This window comes from Aotus nancymaae, unplaced genomic scaffold (genome assembly GCF_030222135.1).
Source record: "Aotus nancymaae isolate 86718 unplaced genomic scaffold, 86718_ANA_hifiasm-v0.15.2.pri h1tg000041l, whole genome shotgun sequence".
Taxonomy (NCBI): domain Eukaryota; kingdom Metazoa; phylum Chordata; class Mammalia; order Primates; family Aotidae; genus Aotus; species Aotus nancymaae.
The window spans coordinates 13,999,511-14,010,577 of record NW_026988455.1 but is presented as its reverse complement, the minus strand read 5'-3'; positions in this window follow the sequence as shown (position 1 = coordinate 14,010,577).

Genomic DNA, 11,067 nt, shown 5'->3' with positions numbered 1-11,067 from the left:
AATATATCACACCTAGCTCCAGCCCCAAGGGCAAATTCTGACGACCTTTAGGAACCACTTCTTGGAAAATCAAAGGGCAAAGGAAGATCAACCACTCTGTCAAACCACCATCAAACCAATGCTACTCAGCAGCAAAAGTGTGTCCTGTGCTGCAACATGTAAAGTACTGAAATAATAATAATAATGTGTACCTTAGAAGGTAGTTGTGCTGATAGTGCTAATTGCTCTCAACACACAGTAAGCACCCAATAGCTACTGGCTATGAAAGGCAGTTCAGGCCTGGAGTGGAGGCTCATGCCTGTAACCACAGCACTTTGAGAGGCCAAGGTGGGTGGATCACAAGGTCAGGAGATCCTGGCTACCATGTGAAACCCTGTCTCTACTAAAAATGCAAAAAAAACTTGTCAGACATGGTGGCGAGCACCTGTAGTCCCAGCTACTCAGGACGCTGAGGCAAAAGAATCGCTAGAACCCTGGAGACAGAGGTTGCAGTGAGCAGAGATAGCGCCACTGCACTCCAGCCTGGGTGACAGAGTGAGACTTTGTCTCACAAAAAAAAAAAAAAAAAAGAAAAAGGCAGTTCAAGATAATGTTTAAGAGCACGAACTTGGGACTGGGTGGCTCACATGAACTTGTGGTGGCTCATCCCTCTAATCCCAACACTTTGGGAGGGTAAGACAGAAGGATCACTTGAGTCCAGGAGTTCAAGACCAGACTGGGCAATATGACAAGACCCCATCTCTATGAATGAAAAAAAATTAGCCAAGCATGGTAGCGTCACCCATGATCCCAGCTACTCAGGAGGCTGAGGCAGGAGGATTGTTTGAGCCAGGAAGTCAAGGCTGCAGGGAGCCATGATTATGCCACTGCACTCTAGCCTGGGCAACAGAGGAAGACCCTGTCTCTAAATAAATAAATAACTATGACCTTGGAAGCCAGATTGTCCGTATTCAAATCCTGACTATGTCACTTAGCAGTAGGGAGACCCTGGACAAGCATTGAATTTATCTGTGCCACAGTTGCTCAACTATAAATTGGGGATAACAATAGTATATACCTGAAAGGGTGTTATAAGGATTAAATGAGCTAATATAAATGAAGCCCACCCTGAGAAATAGTAACTGCTGTATAACTGTTGGTTTTTATTATTAACATTAACAAAATGTGGGGTTGCACTGAAGAAAAATGGGTTGGTGAAATGTGGAAAAGTAGGCATCTACATATATTATTGGCTGGATTTTATACCCGCACAATGTTTTAGAGGGTGATTTGACAATATCCAGCAATATTTTATTAATAAATGTGTGTACACCTTCAGATTTGTCAATTCCATGCAAAAATATAAACTACAGCAATGAGAGAGAGAGAGAGAGTGAGAGTGAGTGTGTGTGTGTGTTGAGGGAAGCAACCAGGAGTAAGAACAAACCCTTTTAATCTAATAAGAATATCCATCAGAAACCTATAACATAATATTCTTAATTTGAAAAATACTAGAAAATCCCCTTAAAATCAGAAACAGAACAAGGATACCCACTATCATTTCTTCTAGTTGATATTATACCAAAGACTAAGCCATCTGCATGGAGAAGAAAAATAAATAAGGATTGGAAAGAAACACTCAAAGCTGCCACGAAGTCCATTTAAGATGATTATCTACATAAAACTCAATAGAATCTATAGAAATGTATTATTATTGAAATTAAGAAGACAGCTAAATAGGGTAGCTAGGAGACTAATCTAAAAACTTATTTCATTTCTATATACCAGAAACAAACAGAAAACCTAACTTTTTAAAGATATATTAATTATATGCTAGTCTGTAACAAATTATTCCAAAACGTATTAATTTAAAACAGCAAACATATCTCACAGAGTTCAAGCAAGCCTCAGTACTCTCCGTGTGAAGCTTTCTACAGGGCTGCTTGATTATCCTCATGACATAGCACTGCCTTCTTGCAAAAGGGTGATCTGAGAAAGAGAAAGAAGAAAGCCAAAACCACAGTACATTTTATGATGTCATTGTAAAATTACTTGTGCTTCATTTTATTCCTTAGCAGCAGCAAGTCACTAAGTTTATCCCACACCTAACAGGAGGAGAATTAAGCGGGTTTTTTTGGGTTTTTTTTTTTTTTTTTTTTTTTTTTTGCCTGTCAGGGACTGAAAGAAAGAAGCATCACCTTTTAAAGGGAAGATTCTCAAAGAATGTGTGAACATATTTTAAAACCATCAGGAACATCATATACAATACTAGAAAAATTTTAAGTTACTTAGAAATAAATCTAATGAAAGCTGTTCAAAATCTTAGAAAAATTTTTAAACTTTAAAGACATTAAAGAAGACTTAAATAAATGCCTAGATACATGATACATATAAGCAATTCTTCCAAATGAATAATTCAATTTAATTCTAATCTAAGTTCCCAATAGATTTTTTAAAAACGTTTGAAACTTGAAAAGTAGATTCTGGGCTGAGTGCAGTGGTTCACACCTGTAATCCCAGCACTGTGGGAGGCTGAGGTGGGCAGATCACTTGAGGCCAGGACTTCAAGACCAGCCTGGCCAACACAGCAAAACCCTGTCTCTACTAAAAATACAAAAATTAGCCAGGTGTTGTGGTATGTGCCCGTAGTCTCAGCTACCAGGGAGGCTGAGGTGGGAGGATGGCTTGAGTTTAAGAGGCGGAGGTGGCAGTGAGCAGGGATCATGCCACTGCGTTCCAGCTTGTGTGACAAGAGCAAGACTCTGTCTCAAAAAGAAGCAAAGAACAGATTCTAAAGCTTTTAAGGAAATATTCCAAGGTCCAAGAATAGAAAATAAACTCTGGAATGAGAAACAGTACAAGATTAAAGAGTATGTCCCACAGATACCAAGACTTCTTATAAAGCTTAGTATCAATGGCTATTAAAACAGTGTGGAATTGCCTCAGCAACAGACAAACTGAGTAATGGCATAGAAGAGAAAGCCAGACACAGGCCGAGGCAAATATAGAAATTCGATATATGCTAGAAATAGTATCGCAAATTACTTGGGGATGAGCATACTATTTAATAAATACTACTCAGACAACTGGTTATCCATGGAAGTAAAAAGTAAAATTGTATCCATATCTCAGCCATATCTTCAGATCAATAGATTTCAGATAAATTTTAAACTTAAATATAATGGGAAATTATAAATGTTGCCAAAGAAAATATAAGGTTATATCTCTGTAACCTTATAGGAGGGCTTCCTAAGCAGACATAAAAAGTGCTAGCCATAAAAATGATTGATAAATTTAACTACATATTACTCAATATTGTCCTGGAGTTATGAGCAAATTCACAAGACCAGAAAATAAAACAATCTGTGTAAACATTTAAAAAGTAGAGATGGGCCAGGCACCGTGGTGCACGTCTGTAATCCCAGCACTTTGGGAGGCCAAAGCAGGTGGATCACCTGAGGTCAGGAGTTTGAGACCAGCCTGACTAACATGGTGAAATCCCATCTCTACGAAATAAAAAAATTAGCTGGGTGTGGTGGTGTATATCTGTAATCCCAGCTACTTGGGAGGCTGAGGCAGGAGAATCACTTGAACCTGAGAGGCAGAGGTTGCAGTGAGCCAGGATCGGGCCACTGCACTCCAGCCTGGGCAATGAAAGCAAAACTCCATCTAAAAATAAAAAGTAGAGACAAAACTCTAAATTTATTGATGTGATTTTACTTCCAGGAACCCTAAAAACTCCAGTTAAAAAAGAAAAACGTCTAGAATAAGAAACTTGATCAATGGCTAAATGCAAGATAAATATATAATGATAATTAACTTTTATTTATACTATCAGTAAGATCCATGAAATGGAAATGGGAAGCTGGGCGTGGTGGCTCACGCCTGTAATCCCACCCCTTTGGGAGGCTAAGGCGGGTGGATTACTTGAGGTCAGGAGTTTGACACCAGCCAGGCCGTGTGAAACCCCATTTCTACTAAAAATAGAAAAATTAGCCAGGTGTGGTGGCAGGCACCTGTAATCCCAGCTGCTTGGGAGGCTGAGGCAAAAGGATCACTTGAACTCAGGAGGTAGAGGTTACAGTGGGCTGAGATCTCACCAATGCACTCCAGCCTGGGCAACAGAGTGAGACCCTGTCTCAGAAAAAAGAAAGAAAGAAAGAAAGAAATGAAAATGGGAGAGGTTTCATTTACAAAGACAACATGAGTAAAATACTTCAGGAGCAATTTAACAAGTCAGGCTTAGGACTTCTGTAAGTAAGTCTATCGAATATTACCAAAAGTCACAAAATAAGCTCTAACCAAATGAAAAGACAGACTACTCTAGAAAGTTTCTTTACATTCATATTTGGGTAAAATTTTTAAACAGGGGAATTGCCTTGGTCTATTTGGAGAATAATTCACAATGCATGTGAGCTGACATTTGCATTCAGCCATTCGACAAATATTTCCTACTTAGTAAGTGCTAGGTTCTGGACTACACATGAATAACAATCTAGACTTGGTCTGTGTTCCCAAAAAGCTTACAATAATTGAGTAGTAATGGAAGATAAGGTTTAAAAATTACAAAACATAAGGGCTGGTGGAAGAGACCTTATATTGTTACCTATACTTGTGCCATTGTTTCAGATGCAGAAACTGATGCCCAGAAAGGACATGGGTTTTATCAACATTCACACAGCTGGTAACCAAGCTGGGACTGCAATTCAGTTCTTGTGATTTCCTCAACATATCATTCTGCCTCTCAATTGCAATCTATTTTTTTTTATTTCCTTTTCATTTTTTTTTTTAGTTATTTTTTTGTTGTTTTATTTTATTTTATATTTTGTTGTTTTTCAATTGCAATCTAAAGTGTTTAAACTATTCTTCTCAGCGTAGGCTAATCTAGTACTTAGACAGATTTTAATGCACAATTAGGACACACGAGTAGCAGGATCAGACTTGAGAAAAAAGCTAAGCATTTTCACGGCACACGTACTCTATTAATATTTTGTTAGACAATAAATAAGGTACATACAAATAAGTAATTACCAGATAGCTATTAAAAAGATGATGTAAAACTAGATGTAGATCTACACATGGAAAAATGACTGTTACATGTCACTGAGTGAATAAAGAAGGTTAGAATGTTACGTTTATCAATATTCCATAGACATAAAATTCATGTATGTCTAAATATATGTGTACGGCCATGAAAGATTATACACCCATAAAAACGAATGAGTTCATGTCCTTTGCAGGGACATGGATAAAGCTGGGAATCATCATCCCAAGCAAACTAACACAGGAACAGAAAACCAGACACCACATGGTCTCACTCATAAGTGGGAGCTGAACAATGAGAACACATGGACATAGGGAGGGGAATATCACACATGGTGGCCTGTCAAGGGGTGGGGAGACAGGGGAGGGAGAGTGTTAGGACAAATGCCTAATGCATGTGAGCCTTAAAACCTAGATGACAGGTTGATAAGTGCAGCAAACAACCATAGCACATGTATACCTATGTAACAAACCTGTACATTCAGCACATGTATCCCAGAACTTAAAATGTGCATGAAATTAGACATATTAAAAATCACATGTGCGTATACATGTGTATATGGATATAGAGAGACAGCAAGATGCAGAGATCTCTGGATGAATGTTCATGATGATGTTAACAATATATAGTTATTTTGAGTTGTAAGATTTGAGGTGGATTTTATTTTTTTCTTTGTACGTTTCTCTACTATTTTTTTCTTATATTGGTCAGATATCTTTATTAAAGTAACAAAATTTAAAATACAGGCTGACCCGAATAACCTCAGGTATCAGAAGTATGACCAACCAGTGGGTTGAAACAAATGTTCATATTAGGATGTAGACTGGATATAGAGATTATAGCAGAACTTATCCAGAAAAGGAAATAAGGGAAAGAATTCATATTTAGAACCAAATGTACCTTTCTAAAGTTTACAATCTGAGATTTGTCTGTATATAAGTGTACACCACAATAATACGAGAGATTCAGAGTTTATGTTTACACACAAGGTGGCAGTTACTCTTAGTTGCCATGTCAACACCCAGTCCCAAACATCTATAGCCCCAACCATACTATAAAACCATACTATAAATACTGGAAAGTAATCACCTTCCCAAACTCCCTTGTGACTCAGATCTGGCCAATCAGAAATAAGTGAAAGTTGTTGGGTGGGGCTTCCTTAAGCAATATCCTTTTTAAAGGGATCTCTTATTCCGTTTCTTTTATTAGTATATTGTTGCTCTCATTGTCTTGTTTTTTGTGGTTTTAGGGATAGCGTCTCACTGTGTCACCTAGGCCAGAGTGCAGTGGTACAGTCATAACTCACTGCAGCTTCAAACTACTGGGCTCAAGTGATCCTCTCATTTCAGCCTCCCAAAGAACTGGAATTATAGGCCTGAGCCACCATGCCTGCCCTCTTTTCTTCTTCTAACAGCCTGAAATATACTTAATTCCTGGAGGTCCAAAAATCATCTCACAATCATGAGGACCAAAGCTATGTACTAAACATGGCAAAGCAGAAAGATGGAAGAATCCTGGATCCTTGATGACATCCTTAGCACCTTCACTAACCCTGGACTGCCAATCTTTGGGCATCTTCTCATAGGAGAGAAATAATGCCTACATGTTGAAGCCGTGTATAGTATTCTTTCAGTTACAGGCAGCCTAACATAATCCTAAAAGATGGATGCAAGAAAACCTCCTTAAATTGACTTTGCCTGGTCATAGTTTGGGAAGGAGCTAAAATTGACTTTTACCAAATTAATTTTAGAAGAAATCAAGAGTGAAATTATGGGGACAGGGAAAATCATTACCTTTTTCAAAAAAAAAAAAAAAGGTACTTATTAATAGCAAGCCCTTTAGCAGCACCAAGCACAGAGTTATATACTAATAGCTGCTATGTCAATTATAATAATTTTTATTTATTCCATAAATTCTTTCAGGCAATTACTTGCTAATCTATTTTGAGTTTGATCTTCATTACAAAATATTGACTTTTCTCATGGCACTCTCTGAAATCAGCTGCACTGCTTTAAAGTTTACTCCACATCAACATAAAAGCAATATGACAACAAATGTGTTTATTTAAGTATATTATTTATGCTTTTCAGTGTGTGTAACTCACAGACTCATCACCTAAGGTCTAACTCTTCCATTCTGACTTTATGAATAGCCCCTGCAATGCAGAGGTATATTTTAGAAAGCTACGTGGAAAGTACTTATCTACACTAGATAATTTTGCCATGACTGATAACTGTTGACCTGTGCAACAAAAAGCTTTTGGAGTAAAACTTCATTGGAAATTTGTGTAATATAATCGAGTCGTCATTAAACATTAGCGATCCTTTTTATTCATCACATTTATTAATCTTTAAAAGATTTTCAGGCCGGGCGCGATGGCTCACGCCTGCAATCCCAGCACTTTGGGAGGCTGAGGCGGGCAGATCACGAGGGCAAGAGATCGAGACCATCCTGGCCAACATGGTGAAACCCTGTCTCTACTAAAAACACAAAAATTAGCCGGGCGTGGTGGCACGCACCCGTGGTCCCAGCTACTGGGGAGGCTGAGGCAGAAGAATCACTTGAACCCAGGAGGTGGAGGTTGCAGTGAGCCGAGATTGCGCCACTGCACTCCAGCCTGGCAACAGAGCAAGACTCCATCTCAAAAAAAAAAAAAAAAAAATTCAGAGAATGATTCTATTCCAACGTTCTACATGTACCATCTGTTCAGGCACTTTCCTTATATTCTTACTAGGTTTTCACAGATGCCACTTTTGAAATCAGCAAATCTCCTCAGGAGCATCATCTGGCTCCTGTCAGCTCTACTCCAGGGAGCCCTCGTCACTGCAGTAATGCTAGCGTCACAGCAGATGTTCCATAATCTCTGGCATATTTCCCTTCCTTGGTAGAGCTCTTGAATGCAAATTTTGAGGTGAAAAAAACAATCCTTTGAGTGAAAGCATTATCTGCAAATGCTTCCTCTCTGCATCAAATGCAGTGTTCAGTCATCTTATTTCTGTTCTTCTGGAGGCTTGGTCAGAGAGAACCTCATGAGAGCAGAAACACACCAAGACCCAGAGACCAAGCGAGAACACAAGGAAACCAAAGGAAGTTAGATGCAACACAGTGTTGAATTATATGAGACTAAGCTCTTAAAGGTAAATGGGGCTGTGCCCCAGTAGAAAATAAGCAAGGTTCTGGTTTGAACAGAAGAGAAGATATTATTTAGGAAAGATACGTGACATTCATTTGTGACTGTCTAAGCAACAGAAAACGGAGAACAGAAATTTTCCATAAAATTAGATCCGTAAAGGCAATTAGTTTGAATAACTGATCTCGGCTCTTTTTTAAATGCCAGGATCTGATATTTAAATTACTCAAAAACATTCCCCCTAGATCTATAACTTGCCTGTTCCTCATAGATACAACTTCAAAGTGAAAAATACATTTGAGGAAGCAGAAACAATATCAAGTTAGAAGGACACTAACCTGGAGTTAGAAAGGATTCTAGAATAGAGTGAGTTAGGTGCTACTAACTTGCCTATCTGTGAGATTTGGGGCTAGTCGCTTGACCTGTATGATACCTCAGTTTCCTCATTTCTAAAGTGAGCAGTGGAAGTAGGTAAGCTCTGAGTCACTGCCAGCTTGAAAATAGCACAGCACCATGCACGCAGTACAAGCAGGTACACCTACTTCACGTCGAATTAACTTGCATCCACTTCCAAGATGGAAAAACAGATGGCAAGATCTGTTGCATCAGCTTGGGCAAAAAGAACAAAAAGAACCATGTTGAAAGATAGTCCATGTATGTTTAGGAGGAGCAAAAAATAAAGACCAGTAATAAAAGTCAAGATTTTCTAAGTAAGGGGCATATCAATAGGGGCTTCACGTTCAGTTACCACAGTCCAGAGAAGAGAAAGGTGCCCAGAGAGGCAGATACATGACTCCCAGATCCAGCTCCAGATCCAGATCCAGCTCTGCTAACCACCAGCAGGCTGAAAACCCACCTCTCTAAGTCTCAGGTTCTTTATCTTTTGAAAAGAGAATTAAAGTGGACAGATGTGCTTTGGGAAAATGGGTGCACCCTCCAAGTTTACACTTGATTACAAGACATTGATAAAAAGAATGCTTGGTTACAGCCTCCTCTTCTCCCCATCATTTACTCTTCCTTTTTCTAAACTCACAGACAACTTTAATTTAGTCACCAAGAATTCCAACTGAGTTGGACACTTTGTAATCAATTGCTGCTCCCATTCATTCCACATCTCACCTGTGGCAAGACAGGCAAATGTAAAGAGGAGGTGAACAAATAATTCAATTACTAGAAGAAATTTACCAGACTTAACAGAGGCTTTGAGAGGGGAAAAAAATCTACTTTTTTCCTTTATTGAGAGTGGGGAGATTGTTGTGTTTTTTAGGATAATTTTGAGTATCAATTATCCAGCTCTTTATTTCAACTTCCCATTTTACAGTTACAGTCTTAGTCATTTACTCTCAAAGGCCCTAAAGGAAATGTAGTTTCCCAAGTAAATGCCAAAGTTCCCTTCTGTCTCCTTCTGGGTCTCCCTCTTTCCCTCTGCCTTTCAGAACTAGGTCTGGGTAAATTTGCAAAGGTGATTGTTTTCGGTACCCTTGCTATTTTTACCATTTGTCTTAGTTTGACTTTTTTAATATTATTCTCCCCAAGCCAACTTGAATCCATTCTGAAATGCCCGCACCCCAAGCCTGCCCTCTACTAGCTCAGGCTTCTCAATCCTGTCCCAACATCTTATTCATTTTATCAAACTTCCTTTCTCCTTGTCACATTCCTTTTTAGTCTCAGAAGTAGTAGGCCAGTTTACACTGGCAAACTCATTAGATTAAGAAGTTTGGGAGCCCTGTGTATTTAAAAGAGATGGATCCGAACACAGCTAACAACTTAACACTGCCTTGTCCAACATGGTAGCCACTAGCCACATGTAACTGTTCAAATTTAAATATAAACTAATTAAGGCCGGGTGTGGGGGCTTATGCCTGTAGTCCCAGCACTCTGGGAGGCCAAAGCGGGTAGGTCACTTGAGCTCAAGAGTTTGAGGTCAGCCTGGGAAACATGATGAAATCCCACCTCTACAAAAGAAAAACACAGCCACTAGCAGGCATGTTTTAAGCCATAAAAACATTTCCACCCACACAGAAAATTCTATCAGTCAATGCTGCCTTCATATAAAGGAATTAATATTAATGGTTGACTAAGAACATAACCATTATTTCTGTGCTAAGAAACTCTATGGGTAGTAAAAATGAACTTATTTGTGTGTTATAGGTGTAGAGTCAGAAGTTGGGGTAGGAGATGGCTAGATGAGGGAGAGATGACTGTCTTTCGAGGAGTACCTATTATATGCCAAGGTTTGGGCACAGGCCAAGGGAAAATAGAGAAGTATTCTCATTTTATATTAGCAGATGTCCCAGTAACCCATTTTATAGATGAGAAAACAGCCTAAAAGAGGCTAAGTAATTTACCCAAAGCTTTGTAACCAGAATACAAAATCAAGTCTGTTTGCATTTCAGTGTTCTTTTTACTATACCATGCTACCTGTAAATCTCTGTCAACAAGGAAAATATAAATCCCATCCACTGTTCCACAAAGCTTATTCATTTTCTTTCATTTAAAGTGGGGACTGGGGCTATATCAATGCACAGTAGTAAATATTCTTTTAACTTTTTATGTTGAGATAATGGTAGCTTCACATGCCGTTGTAAGAAGTCATACAGTAAGACTTTGCATATCCTTTTAATAATTTTTTAAAATCTGCTACCATACTAGACCCCCTTCTTAGTGCTGAGGCCACAGAGACAAGATTATCCTTTTCCTTAAAGACTTCAGAGGCAATGAGGAACATATAGAGTTTTAAATCATTAAATCATTAATACAGAGTTAGTTAAAGCAAAAATTCAATGCAACTTTTCACCTATCAATTAGCAAATAATAATAATGATAAAGACATTCTGGCCAACCTACTGTGAAACAGACACTTAACTCACATCTGTTTTCTCATCTACAAAACAGGATTAATAATAGCACCTAT